This window comes from Penaeus vannamei, chromosome 32 (genome assembly GCF_042767895.1).
Source record: "Penaeus vannamei isolate JL-2024 chromosome 32, ASM4276789v1, whole genome shotgun sequence".
Taxonomy (NCBI): domain Eukaryota; kingdom Metazoa; phylum Arthropoda; class Malacostraca; order Decapoda; family Penaeidae; genus Penaeus; species Penaeus vannamei.
This window is the reverse complement of record NC_091580.1, coordinates 2,130,509-2,145,754: the sequence shown is the minus strand read 5'-3', so window position 1 is coordinate 2,145,754 and position 15,246 is coordinate 2,130,509.

Here is a 15,246-nt window from a genome sequence, read left to right as displayed (position 1 = left end):
AAAATTAAAAGGGGCTGCGTCTGTAAGTCCCGGGAAATATATTTATAGATTTCTTTTAGTTGTATATCCAGTGTAAGGACATGCCTGTAGAAAATAAAACACATACAGGCGTTAACATAATTATCAAACTAAGTCTGATTGTATTGGCAAGGATGCTAGGGACTGCTCACTCTCGGGCGTGATTCCACTTCTCGTCATGGGTGCTTTTGGTCCTGCTGGAAAGATATCCACATGAGATACCTTTATAAGGCTTCGTATATTCATATAGTTATAAGCTACTGTGTGAAGAGATAAAAGGACGAAGTCTAGCTATTCTGGCAAGGCTACTGCAGGCCGCCCACTCTCGGGCGTGATCCCACTACTGCTCCACACGGGTGCTTTTGGCTGCTGGGTTTCCCCCCTGGCCCGGTTCACACCTCCTTAGTCAACCTGGACGTCCCTGGCTCCCCAAGGACGCCCATATCGATGCCGAGCTTAGTGCGGACACCCAATCACCATGAGGAGTCCTGCAGCAGTGATCCCCACCTCAAGCCATCCTACAGCCCAGGCCTCCGAGTCGCCGGATTACAGAGTCGAGCCACCGACCCCAGCCGCTGTAATTCTATACGGAAGCTGTATTTAACCATAGTAATTCACAATAATTAGCCAGCCTTCGTTTCCACGATAATTTTATTCATGCGTGTTTTGTGTGTATGAGTGCATTTTGTCAGAAATGTTAAGTCGTGAATCGCAGAAACAGAATGAGTGAAATATACTGGATAGTTAAGAACAATTTCAAATCGTGTCACTAGTATGGTAATCAGATAATTTATCAGGATTACTCGTCCGAGTTGTCTGAAGTGTAGCATAGGATATATAGAATATAGTGAATACATTCATACATGATAATACGAAGATTGTATGTGTGTACATATTCATGTGTGCATATCCATTATCAGTTAAAATATACAGCTTTTTCAATTGTATGCTTACTAAAATTTCAAAGCTTTTCATTGTGTCAGAAGAGGCAGTAGTAAAAATAAGCTTAATGGATAAATTTAACATATTGTTAAGAGTACCACGCGTAATCTATATATAAGGAGTTTTCGTTGCCCCCTCACCCGCCCATATACGGGGGGGGGGGGAGTGTTATTCAAAAGGATCTTCATATCCAGCTGAGAGTGGCTGGGGTTGGTGGCTCGACCCTGTAATCCGGCGACTCGGAGGCCTGGGCTGTAGGATGGCTTGAGGCGGGGATCACCGCTACAGGCTTACTCGTGATGAAAAAGAATCCGCACTGACCTCGGCATCAACCTGGACGACCCTTGCTCACCAAGGGCCGTCCAGGTTGACTGAGCAAGTGTGAACCTGGCCAATGGTACAAATTACGGTCAAAATCGCCAGGTTCAAAGTAAAATTGCGTCCAGGAGTGAGAAGTGTGTAGTAGCCTTGCCAACAGAATCAGACTTGGTCCTTTTAAAACCTTATTTCTAAATAATTTATTGTCAAACTTTAGAAAATATCAACACGTAATTATGGGACTGAGAAAGCTGCGTCTGTGGGTCCTACAAAATGTCTATAAATTCTGGAATTTTTCTCATGATACTTCACGTATCTGTGTTTGTCAGACACACACACATACACACAAACACACATTTATATGTATATATAGAAATATATATATACGTATGTATGTGTATATATATTTATACGTTTATATTTATATATGTGTGTGTGCGTGGGTGCATAAATATGTATATGTATATATATACGTATATATATACATGTATATACATATATGTGTGAATGCGTTTGTGCGAATATATCTATATGCATATACATGAATGTGTATATATGTATATATGTGTGTGTGTGTGTGTGTGTGTGTGTGTGTGGGTGGGTGGGTGGGTGTGTATCACGTATATATATACATATATGTGTGTGTATATATGTCTACATACATCCCCCCACATTTTATATCATGTGTATGTATTTATTATATCTAAAATTATTAAAAAACAATATATGTATATATAATAATGACTCTATCATTCTGTATCCTTTGGATTTTATATATGCACAAAATACAAATTTTAGGAGCGGAGACGGTTGACAACGGGTATGAAACGCTGAATATGTGAAATAAAATACAGCTTCAGTATAGAACTACAGCGGCTGGGTCGGTGGCTCGCCTGTAATCCGGGGACTCGGAGGCCCGGGCGGGGTGGGTTGAGTGGGGGTCACTGCTGGGACTCCTCATGGTGATTGGGTGTCCCCCTAAACTCGCATCAAAAGGGCGTCCGGGACCGGGACGTCAGGTTGACTAAGGAGGTGTGAACCGGGGCCGGGGAAACCCAGCAGCCAAAAACACCCTTGGAGCAGTAGTGGGATCACCCCGGGGGGCGGCCCGTAGCACCCCGACAGCAAAGCAGACTTAGTCCTTTATACAATAGTATCTTTATTAATTCACTTTTAAAACGTTACCTCATGAACATGTTTTTAAATTTAAACCAAAAGAAAAATGGAAAAAAAAATTACCGGTTTCTTCGGTAATCAAACATTTTTAAAAACATGAATGTATGTTTTTTTCTTTGTATGTGTTCTAAGTTACAATACTGCTGAGAGATAACTGTATTTATGTGTTTATTTTAATTATTTTATGAACTAAAGCTATACATAATGTGTGCAAGTAATTTTCTGAAAACCGTATGAAATCCTCAATCAACATTTTTAAACACAAGCATAAACAATCTAGAGAAAAATTTTCTATCTAATGAAAATATGATAAGGGGTGTGATTTGATCCATTACTGTGACCTCCAAACTGTGTTCGGTGCATGAGGGGTCTGGTAGCTAGAAGTGGAAATGTATGCGTAGATTATTGATGTTCAAAACAGATAGACACACGTTAATCTTCATGACAATCAAGTTTGTTTGAAATGGCATTTTACGCGGCTGGGGTCGGTGGCTCGACCCTTTTGACTCAGGCCTGGGCTGGAGGGCTTGGGGGGGGGGATCACTGAAGGGGTTACTCTGATGACACAGTGTCCGCACTAACCTGGTATCAGTATAGGCGCCCTTGGTGAGCAAGGGACGCCCCAGGCTGACCGGGGAAAGTTTTCGGCCGGCGGGACACAGCACAGCCAAAAGCCCCACGACGAGAAGTGGAACCCGCCCGACGTGAGCGTCCGTAGCATCTTCCAATACAATCAGACTTGGTCCTTTTAACGTCAAACTTATTCTTTTCTCTAGCATTTCCCCCCAGAATCCCATACAGCAGAAAAAAACGGGGGAAAAGTTACAACTAGTGCACACTTTAGCATTTGGGATTCTGTACATATGTTTTTTTGTTTGTTCTTCTTAAAAAGGTATGCATATGCATTTACGTTTCCTTAACCCCCTGCTTGTTCTGAGTCCTCAAGGACGGCCTATTGATCCCCATCCCCGGGGCAAGCAGCGGTCAAACCATTGAAAGAAGCCCTTTAGTTCATGGTTTACAGCCTCTGAATTTCTTGAATGGACGAGCAGAAACAGTATGTGCCATGAAAGGGAAATTTCCTCATACCACACTCCTTAGATGTATCACTTTGATCAATGCCCGGGATACTCTGCGTTAGCCAGTGGTTCCCAATCTTTTTTTTTTTAAGGCGACCCCAATCATAATTGGGTTCGTTGCAGAAAGTGCTACCCTCAAATCATGTTCAGGTTGCAACCGACTTCTGTTTTTTTTTTTGATGGCATTAAGGTGCAAACCCCGGTTTACACAAATAAATCAAACAAACGACATTATTTATGGCTGGAAACCCATCAAAATTGGGTTGACCGCGTTGTTATCTTGAGGTCTTGGCGACCCCCGGGTTGGAAAAGGGAGGCAAGCATAAAGGAAAGTACAAGCGATTGAGATAATACCAACGATACTTATATAAAAAACTTATATTCATATAAGGCGTCGTGTATTTATACAGCTACAAGCTACTGTGTGAATGGCTAAAAGGACGATGTCTAGCTGTTCTGGCAAGGCTCTCGGGCCGCCCACCCCGGGCGTGATCCCACTACTGCTCCACACGGGTGCTTTTGGCTGCGGGGTTTTCCCCCCCTGGCCGGTTCACACCTCCTTGGTCAACCTGGACGCCCCTGGCCCCCCAAGGACGCCCATATTGATGCCGAGCTTAGTCCCGGGCCCCAATCACCATGGGGGTCTTGCAGCAGTGACCCCCACCTCAAGCCATCCTACAGCCCAGGCCTCCGAGTCGCCGGATTACAGAGTCGACCCCCGACCCCAGCCGCTGTGGTTCTATACTGAAGCTGTTTTGACTTTCACATTTTCCCCAGCGTTTCACCCCGGGTTGTCAACCAGTCTCCGCTTCTAAAATTTGTGCATCGTTGTGCATATATATGTATATATGCCAAAAGGATACAGATGGTAAGTCATTACCCTTATATACATATATTGTTATTCGTACATACATACTTAGATATACATAAATACATACACTAAAATATACATGTGTGTGGATGTATGTGCAGTTACATATATACACACAAAAATATATGTGTATATATATATATATATATATATATATATATATATATATATATATATATATATATATATATAAAAACGTGTAACACACCCACCCACCCACCCACACACACACACACACACACACACACACACACACACACACACACACACACACACACACACACACACACACAATATACATATAAACACATTCATGTATATGCATATATATATATTCGCAAAAACCCATTCACACATATATGTATATACATGTATATATATACGTATATATATACATATACATATTTATGCAAACCACCCCCCCAACACACACACATATATAAATATAAACGTAAAGTATATATACACATACATACGTATATATATATTTCTATATATGCATAAAAATGTGTTTAGTGTTTTGTGTGTTTTCTGAAAACACAGGTACGTGAATATCATGAGAAAAAACCCAGAATTTAAAAAGACTTTTCCCGTAGGACCCACAGACGCAGCTTTCTCAGTCCCATAATTCGTTTGTTATTTTCTAAACTTTGATTATAAATTATTTAGAAAAAAGGGTTTTTAAAAGGCCCAAGTCTGATTCTGTTGGCAAGGTCGCTACCCCTTCTCTCCCTGGACGCATTTTTACTTTGAACCTGGCGATTTTGCCCGGGAAATTTGTACCATTGGCCAGGTTCACACTTGCTCAGTCAACCTGGACGCCCCTTGCTCACCAAGGGCGCCCATTTGATCCGAGGTCAGTGCGGATTCTTTTTCATCACTAGTAAGCCTGTAGCGGTGATCCCCGCCTAAAAGCCATCCTACAGCCCAGGCCTCCGAGTCGCCGGATTACGGGGTCGAGCCACCAACCCCAGCCACTCTCAGCTGGATATTAAGATCCTTTTGAATAACGGTTTCTCTTTGCTCGGTTCAGATGACGTTTGGGAACCTTGCCAACATAACCCAATGTATGGTACCACTTCTGCCGTGATAAAGTTCTTTAAAAACAAGTAAAAAAGAAAGTTGGGGGAAAAGTCAGTTAATCCCCAATTGTCATCCCTTTTAAAGGGAAAAATATGTACGTTATGAATTATAAATTATGATTTAATACCCTATTTTTACCTTACAGGATATTTCACATTTCTCTCTTGGTTGAACCAGAAGGCTGTCCGGAAGCATTCTAAACATGCCTATCATACATTCTGTGTTTTGAACATGAGTCAATATGTATATATACCATGTAATCTATAGCATTTACTTGGACAACACAGATAAGTAGTTTCCTGCATATTTAGTATTGATAAATTGTAAAATAATTGATTACAGTCTTAGTGAGATAATCAAAAAAAAGTTCATAACGTATCCAGTAAAATTGCGGTCCCTGACATTTTGTGACCCACTGAAGTATATTTTCAAGAAAATGAAAATAAAGCTGAAAAAAAATTTTAAAGTGTCTGTTAATGCAATGAAAAGTAAATACCTAAATGAAAGGTATAAAAGGAAAGGGTGTATTTCCCTGGAAAACTGAAAAACTGTTCATAAATGAGACGTTTACTATGTATATATATATATATATATATATATATATATATATATATATATGTATATATATATATATATATATATATATATATATATATAAAACCATAAAAGCCCACATGTATAAGTATATACATATTTATATAAAAAAGTACATATACATACATACACACAAATACAGTAATAAAAAAACTAAATTGCGAGATAAACATGTAGTATAAATCAGTTAAAAATTCTGCTACATAAAAGGACTAAGTCTGGTTCTGTTAGCAGGGCTACCCGGGCCCGCCCACTCTCGGGCGTGATCCCACTACTGCTCCACACGGGTGCTTTTGGCTGCGGGTTTCCCCCCCCTGGCCCGGTTCACACCTCCTTAGTCAACCTGGACGTCCCTGGCCCCCCAAGGACGCCCATATTGATGCCGAGCTTATGCGGACACCCAATCACCATGAGGAGTCCTGCAGCAGTGATCCCCACCTCAAGCCACCCTACAGCCCAGGCCTCCGAGTCGCCGGATTACGGGGGTCGAGCCACCGACCCCAGCCGACGGTGGTTGCATGATGTCCCTCTTTCGAAAACGTTTGGGCCCCTGATTTCATTTCTATTATTTTAAATATCTATCCTCCCTTTCAAGCGATATCTATCACCAATGAAGTTCATAATCTATTAGATATACCTCTCGCAATGAATCCCTGATTCCACATTTCCATTCACCCAGGTGTAGAGCGATAACTAATTGCATTGTATTGTTTTACTCAATAAGTACAGTCTAGCTGTGATCCGTTTTTTTTATTTATTTATTTATTTTTTTTATGATACTGGACTAGGAGGTTCTGCTTAGGAAGATTAGGTTGTGTTTGGCATTAAGGAGTTTTCATATGTATATGCATACATATACACTCATACACACACGCACGCACAAAAATATATATATATATATATATATATATATATATATATATATATATATATATATATATATATATATATACATATACATATACATATGTTTGTGTGTGTGTTTTATGTATAAAATTATACATATATATGTATACATATATATAAATATTAACACATGCAAAATAAACAAAAGTAAAGAAATTTTTCCCCCTGAAAATGCGAAAATATCCATGACAGTGACATTGAGAGGTAGGCACACACATGGAATGGAATAGTGATTATACGAAAGAAAGCGTGAAAGGTTTGCATGGTCTGTGGGGGTCACTCATGTTTACTAACCGATCTGAATACTAGCGTTTTGAACATTTTACATTTCCAACCAAAATTTGTTAGATGCACAAATTTTAGAAGCTGAGACTGGTTGGGAAACCGAGTATGAAATGCTGAATATGTGAAAGTCAAATACAACTTCGGGATAGAATTACAGCGGCTGGGGTCGGGGGGCTCGACTCTGTAATCCGGCGACTCGGAGGCCTGGGCTTGGGGTGGCGAGGTGGGGATCACTGCTGCAGGACTCCTCCTTTGGGGATTGGGGGTTCGCACTAAGTTCGGCATCAATATGGGCGTCCTTGGGGGCCAGGGACGTCCCCGGTTGACTTGGGGTGTGAACCGGGCCAGGGGGGGGAAACCCCGCGGGCCCAAAAACCCCGTGTGGAGCAGTGGGGGGATCACGCCCGGGGTGGGTGGCCTGCAGTAGCCTTGCCAGAACAGCTAGACATCGTCCTTTTAGCCAGTCACACAGTAGCTTATAGCTGTATAAGTAAAGGCGCCTTATATGAATATAAGTATTATTTATAAGTATTAATGGTATTATCTCAATCGCTTGTACTTTCCTTTAAGCTTACGCCTACCTTTGCCAACCGTGGGGGCGCCAAGACCTCAACGCGGTCAATTCCCAATTTTGATGGGTTTCCAGCATATAAATAATGTCGTTTGCTATGACTTATTTGTGTAAACCAGGGTTTGCAGCTCTAACTGCCCTCAAAACAAAAAAACTTTAAAACGGTTGCAACCTGAACATGATTTAGGGTAGCACTTTCTACAACTGGAACCAATTATGATTGGGGTCCCCTTTAAAAAAAAAAGGGAGTGAACCACTGACTAAGCAAGTATCCCTGTGCTTATACACCTAAAAGTGTGGTATGATGCTCTAATTCATTTCATAAAGGCTACATACTGTTTCTGCTCGTCCATTCAAGCAATCTACAGAGGCTGTAAACCAGGTGAACTAAAAGGGTTCTTTCAATGGTTTGACTCGCTGCTTGCACCGGGATCGGGATCAATACGGCCGTCCTTGAGGACTGGGGAAAGAGCAGGTTTTATTGGGGAAAAGAAAATGTCATAATGCCAAATTATATGAAAAGTAAATAATAACAAAATATGTGCAGTGATCAACAACTGTTATAGTGTGCACTATTTTTAACTTCTCACTCGTTTCCTTTCATCTGTTGTATGGCATTCTGGTGTGAGGGGGTGCGTGTAGAGAAATATAACAAGTTCAGACGTTAAAAGGACCAAAATCTGATTGTATTGGCAAAAAGGGTGCTACGGACTGCTCACTGTCGGGCGTGATTCCACTTCTCGTCATGGGTGCTTTTGGCTGTGCTGTGTCCCCGCCGGGCCCTGCCCTTCCTCGGTCCCTTGGACGTCCCCTTTCTCCCGGGGGGCCCCCGATGCCGAGGTTGGGGCGGACACTGTGTCATCATGAGTAATCCTCTAGCAGTGATCCCCACCTCAAGCCATCCTGTAGCCCAGGCCTCCGAGTCGCCGGATTACCCGGGTCGAGCCACCGACCCCAGCCCTTTTTAAAAATGCAATTTAAAACAAACTTGATTGTCATGAAGATTAACGTGTGTTTATCTGTTTTGAACATCTAATAATCTACGCATACATTTCCACTTCTAGCTACCAGACCCATCATGCACCGAACATGGCAGCTTTGGAGGTCACAGTAATGGATCAAATCACACCCATTATCATATTTTCATTACAGATAGAAGTTATATAATTTTTTTTCTAGATTGTTTACGTGCTTGTGTATTGACAATATGCTTGATTGAGGATTTCATACGGTTTTCAAAACATATTACTTGCACACATTAGCCTGTATAGCTTTAGTTCATAAAATAATTAAAATAAAACACATAAATACAGTTATCTCTCAGCAGTATTGTAACTTATAAACACACACAGACAAACACATACATTCATGTGTTTAAAATGCTTCTGATTACCGAAGAAACCGGTAACTTTTTTTTCCCTTTTTCACATATGCGTTTAGTTTAAAAAACATGTTCATAAGATAACAGTATTACAGTGAATTAACTAAAGATACTATTGTATAAAAGGACTAAGTCTGCCTTTGCTGTCAGGGCTGCTACAGGCCGCCCCACTCTCGGGCATGATTTTCTGCTCCCCACGGGTGCTTTTGGCTGCTGGGTTTCCCCCCCGGCCCGGTTCACACCTCCTTAGACAACCTGGACGTCCCTGGCTCCCCCAAAGGGCGCCCTTTTTGATGCCGAGCTTAGTGCGGACACCCAATCACCATGAAGTCCTGCAGCGGGGATCCCCCCCTCAAGCCATCCTCAGCCCCGGCCTCCGAGTCGCCGGATTACAGAGTCGAGCCAAAGCCGCTGTAATTCTGTACGGAAGCTGTATTTAACCATAGTAATTCACAATAATAAGCCAGCAATCGTTTCCACGATAATTTTATTCATGCGTGTTTTGTGTGTTTTGAGTGCATTTTGTCAGAAATGTTAAGTTGCGAATCGCAGAAACAGAATGAGTGAAATATACTGGATAGTTAAGAACAATTTCAAATCGTGTCACTAGCATGGTAATCAGATAATTTATCAGGATTACTAGTCCAAAAGTTGTCTGAAGTGTAGTTTAGGATATACAGAATATAGTGAATACATTTATACACGTTAATACGAAGAATGTATGTGTGTACATATCTGTGTGAATATCCATTATCAGTTAAAAATACAGCTTTTCCAATTGTATGCTTACTAAAATTTAAAAAATTTTCATTGTGCCCGAAGAGGCAGTAGTAGAAATAAGCTTAATGGATAAATTTAACATATTGTTAAGAGTACCACGTGTAACCTATATAAAAGGGAGTTGTGTTGCCCCTTCACCCCCCCATATAGGGGGGGGGGGAGTTTTTTTAAAAAGGATCTTCATATCCAGCTCAGAGTGGCTGGGGTTGGTGGCTCGACCCTGTAATCCGGCGACTCGGGGGCCCGGGGTTGGGATGGCGAGGGGGGGATCACCGCTACAGGCTTACTCGTGATGAAAAAGAATCCGCACTGACCTCGGCATCAATATGGGCGCCCTTGGTGAGCAAGGGACGTCCAGGTTTTTTTGAGCAATGTGAACCTGGCCAAGGGTTTAAAAATTTTCCCGGTCAAAATCGCCAGGTTAAAAGTAAAATTGCGTCCAGGGTGAAAGTCTGTGGTAACCTTCCCAAACAGTCAGACTTGGCCCTTTTTTAAACCTAATTTCTAAACAGTTGACTTTCTTTTTTAAAATATCGGCACTTAATTATGGAACACCGGGGCCATTATTGAAATAGCTTACAGGTAAATTTTCGTCTGTATGTCTTGGGAAATATATCTATAATTTGTGGATTTTTTTTTTTTACATTTACATAATATCTGAGTTTGTTTCACCACAGAAACACACACACATACACGTGTACATATATTTATCTAAGTATGCATGTACAAAAAATCATATATGTATAGAAGGGATTCATTTCCTCTCTTTCTTTTTATCCGTCCCCCTCTCTGTTACTTTGTCACATACATATACATGTATGTACGCATATATAATTTTTCCTATACATATATGCATATGATGCATGCACTTAATGTAATTATGGAGAATGTTTCTATATAATTATGGATGTGAGTGTTTTTTTAGCATTTCACATATATTCCAAAACAATGCAAGGTTAGTGCAGACACCTTGTCATCATGAGTAATCCTCTAGCAGTCACGTCAATACAGCAAGACAGAATAATTAACTTGCATCTCAGAAAGATTTCATGTCTCTTGTAAACAATAATTGTAAATAGCACTAGTCTTAGCTCATGAAAAATATAAAACGCATACAGTTAACTCATCATAATTGTAAAAGTATTGCACATATGTACTCGCAGAAAAACACAGGCACATATATATATGCCAAATCACGTGCATGTATGCAAGTACACTCGTACAACATAGTCATTACCTGCATATAAATACATGTATAAAAACACACAAATATACATATGTATAATAATGATATTTTATATATATGTCCATATATATATATATATATATATATATATATATATATATATATATATATATATATATATATTACATACATAACCATGTATATATATTTATGTATGGGTATTTTTAAAAAAGCTTTTTGTCGACGAAACTGTCGTAAAAGTTTGTTTAAAGAGGAAATACTGATGTTTCAAATCTACTACACAAATTTTCAGGTAAAACCACAATTTACAAAAAAGGGTTTTAAAAAGCAATTACTTAATTTTCCCATACACTTACACATATTAAAATACTTCCTTTGAGATAAAAGGGGATTACCTAAAAATATACTAAGTAAAAAGGGGTAAGTCTGCTTCTGTTAGCAGGGCTACTGCCCGGCCGCCCACTCTCGGGCGTGATCCCACTACTGCTCCACACGGGTGCTTTTGGCTGCTGGGTTCCCCCCCCGGCCCGGTTCACACCTCCTTAGTCAACCTGGACGTCCCTGGCTCCCCAAGGACGCCCCTATTGATGCCGAGCTTAGTGCGGACACCCAATCACCATGAGGGGTCCTGCAGCATTTATCCCCACCTCAAGCCATCCTACAGCCCAGGCCTCCGAGTCGCCGGATTACAGGGTTGACCACCGACCTCAGCCCTGTAATTCTATACTGAAACTTCATTTAGCCATCTTCACCTGCAATCAAATTTATCTTGCATTTCAAAGACTTTGCGTCCACAATGACTTCTTATATAAAAAAACCTTTTGAATCTATCCAATTCTTGTATGTGTAGGGTCTCTTGTGTGTATATGTATGTGCATGTATATACTGCATATTGTATATTATATTATATGATGTATCTGTCCCCTGTGAGTGTGTTTGTGACTCTGTGTGCATGGTAGTGTGCATGTGTATTTGCAAGTGAATATGTATGCATATATAAAAAATTCAATTTAGGTTTATTTCCTTAGCAGAAAGAATATTTCAGTGGAAAAAATTCCCCAAAAGTTTTTTTTTTCAAAAAGGGCGTTATCATGCAACCACCATTGGCTGGGGGGCGGTGGCTCGACTCTGTAATCCGGGGACTCGGAGGCCCGGGGTGTAGGATGGCTTGAGGTGGGGATCACTGCTGCAGGACTCCTCATGGTGATTGGGTGTCGCATAAGCTCGGCATAAATATGGCGTCCTTGGGGGAGGGACTCCGGGTTTGACAAAGGAGGTGTGAACCGGGCCGGGGGGAAACCAGCAGCCAAAAAGCACCGTGGGAGCGTGTGGGATCCCCCCAGGGGGGCCAAGTACCTCCCTGAACAGCCAGACTGCCCTTTTATGCTTCAAAGTAGCATAATAAATGCAAGATCCCCTAGATAAAACTATGCGGGTTTTTTTTAAATTTTCTTGAAATTTTTTTCTGCTTCCACAAGTGTTGTTGTGCATTGACTAAAGCTATACAATTAAAATGTGTAAAAAAATGTATTGGCTAAATATGTTTAAGCAATCTACGAGGCTGAAAACCCAGGTGAACTGAAAGGCTTGTTTAACTTTTTAACTCGATGCTTGAAAGGGTCAGGATCAATAGGCCTTCTAAAAGAGTCGGGGACGGCCAGGTTAGAAAGAATAGTATACTTTATAAATACATGTCTGTATGAAAAGCAGTGATGAGAGACTATATACAACAATAAAGGAACTGATATAATGTACAGTAGTTGTAATTTATTATCTTTTTGTTTTTTTTATATTTTGGAGAGATATTTTCTGTTGAAAAAGAAAATTTGTTCAGACTTAAAAAGTCGTTGATTATATTGGAAGGATGCTACGGACTGCTCTCTCTCGGGCGTGATTGATGCCGAGAGGGGACACCCACCCCTGGGGGTCCCAGCAGTGACCCCACTAAGCCATCCTAACCCAGCCTCCAAGTCCCGGAAAAAAATTAAAAGTAATAACATAGTTATGTATTAAAAAACTCATGTGTACAAAATGTGTTCAAATGCTTCTCGACATTTCTCTAGTTGAAAAAGGACAAAAATTTACTGTTACGTTACTTTAAATATTATGTAGAAAACTGTTATGTAGGGTTACCACAAAACATTAAGGTGCTTTCTGTAGCAGCCCTTACCCATTTTCAGAGGAAAATGTTTTTCAAAACGATCGTAATATCCAAGACAAAGTGGCTGGGGTTGGTGGCTCATTTAATCCGGCGACTCGGAGGCCTGGGCTGTAGGATGGTTGAGGCGGGGATCACCGCTACAGGCTTACTCGTGATGAAAAAAAACCCGCACTGACCTCGGCATCAATATGGGCGCCCTTGGTGAGCAAGGGACGCCCAGGTTGACTGAGCAAGTGTGAACCGGCCAATGGTACAAATTACGGTCAAAATCGCCAGGTTCAAAGTAAAATTGCGTCCAGGAGTGAAAGTCTGTAGAACCTTGCCAACAGAATCAGACTTGGTCCTTTTAAAGTTTATTTTAAACATTTTATTTCTTTTAAAATATCGGCACTAATTATGGCCGGGACATTATTGAATACACAGAGAAAAATGCTCTGTATTTTGGGGAAATATGTCTATAATTTTGGTTTTTTTCTTTTAATTACATAATATCTGAGTTTGTTTCACCACACACACACATACACGTGTACATTATTTATCTAAGTATGCATGTAGGGAAAAATTATATGTATAGAGAGGTATTCATTCCTCTCTTTCTTTTTTTCCGTTTTTTCTGTTACTTTGTCACATACATATACATGTATGTAGCAATATAGATTTTACCTTATATATGCATATGATGCATGCACTCGTAATGTATATGAAAGAATTTTTTTATATAATTATGGGTGTGAGTGTTTTTAGCATTTCCCTATATCCAAAAAAATGCAAGGTTAGTGCGGGCACTTTTTCACTGATAATCCTCTAGCAGGTTCCCCGGGCCCCAATACAGCAAGAAAATAATTCTTGCATCTCAGAAAATTTCATGTCTCTTGTAAACAATAATTTAAATAGCACTAGTCTTAGCCATGAAAAATATAAAACCATACAGTTAACTCATCAAATTGTAAAAGTATTGCACATATGTACTCGCAGAAAAAAACAGGCACATATATATATGCCAAATCACGTGCATGTATGCAAGTACACTCGTACAACATAGTCAATGCAATAAATACATGTATAAAAACACACAAATATACAAAAAAAAAAATGTTTTTTTTTTTTTTTTTTATTATAATATTTTATATATATGTTTCCAAAAAATTTTTATTTTAAAAAATTTTTTGCTTTTTAGAGGAAATACTGATGTTTCAAATCTACACACAAATTTCCCGGTAAAACCACAATTTACATAAAAGGTTTTAAAGCAATTATTTTAATTTTCCCATACACTCACATATTAAAATACTTCCTTTGAGAAAAAGGGGATTACCCAAAAATATACTAAGTAAAAGGGTAAGTCTTTCTGTTGGGGCTCTGCAGGCCGCCCACTCTCGGGGGTGTCCCCCTACTGCTCCCACGGGTGCTTTTGGCTGTTTGGGGTTTTCCCCCTGGCCCGGTTCACACCTCCTTAGCAACCTGGACGTCCCTGGCTCCCCAAGGACGCCCATATTGATGCCGAGCTAGTGCGGACACCCAATCACCATGAGGGTCCGCAGCAGTGATCCCCACCTCAAGCCATCCTACAGCCCAGGCCTCCGAGTCGCCGGATTACAGGTCGAGCCACGACCCCAGCCGCTGTAATTCTATACTGGGAACTTATTTGCCTTTCACCTAATCAGCATTCAAATGTTTCAACCAGCTTTGCTTAAAATTTTATTAAAAATTTTAAATTAAATTTAAATATATAAATTTTTAAATATATAAGTAAAACTTTTAATCACATCCAAATTCTTTTTGTGGCTCTCTTAATGGACACGTTTAATGATAATCTTATTTTATGACAAAATTTTTTTGTTATTTCATGTATTTATTATTTAATAAATAAAAAA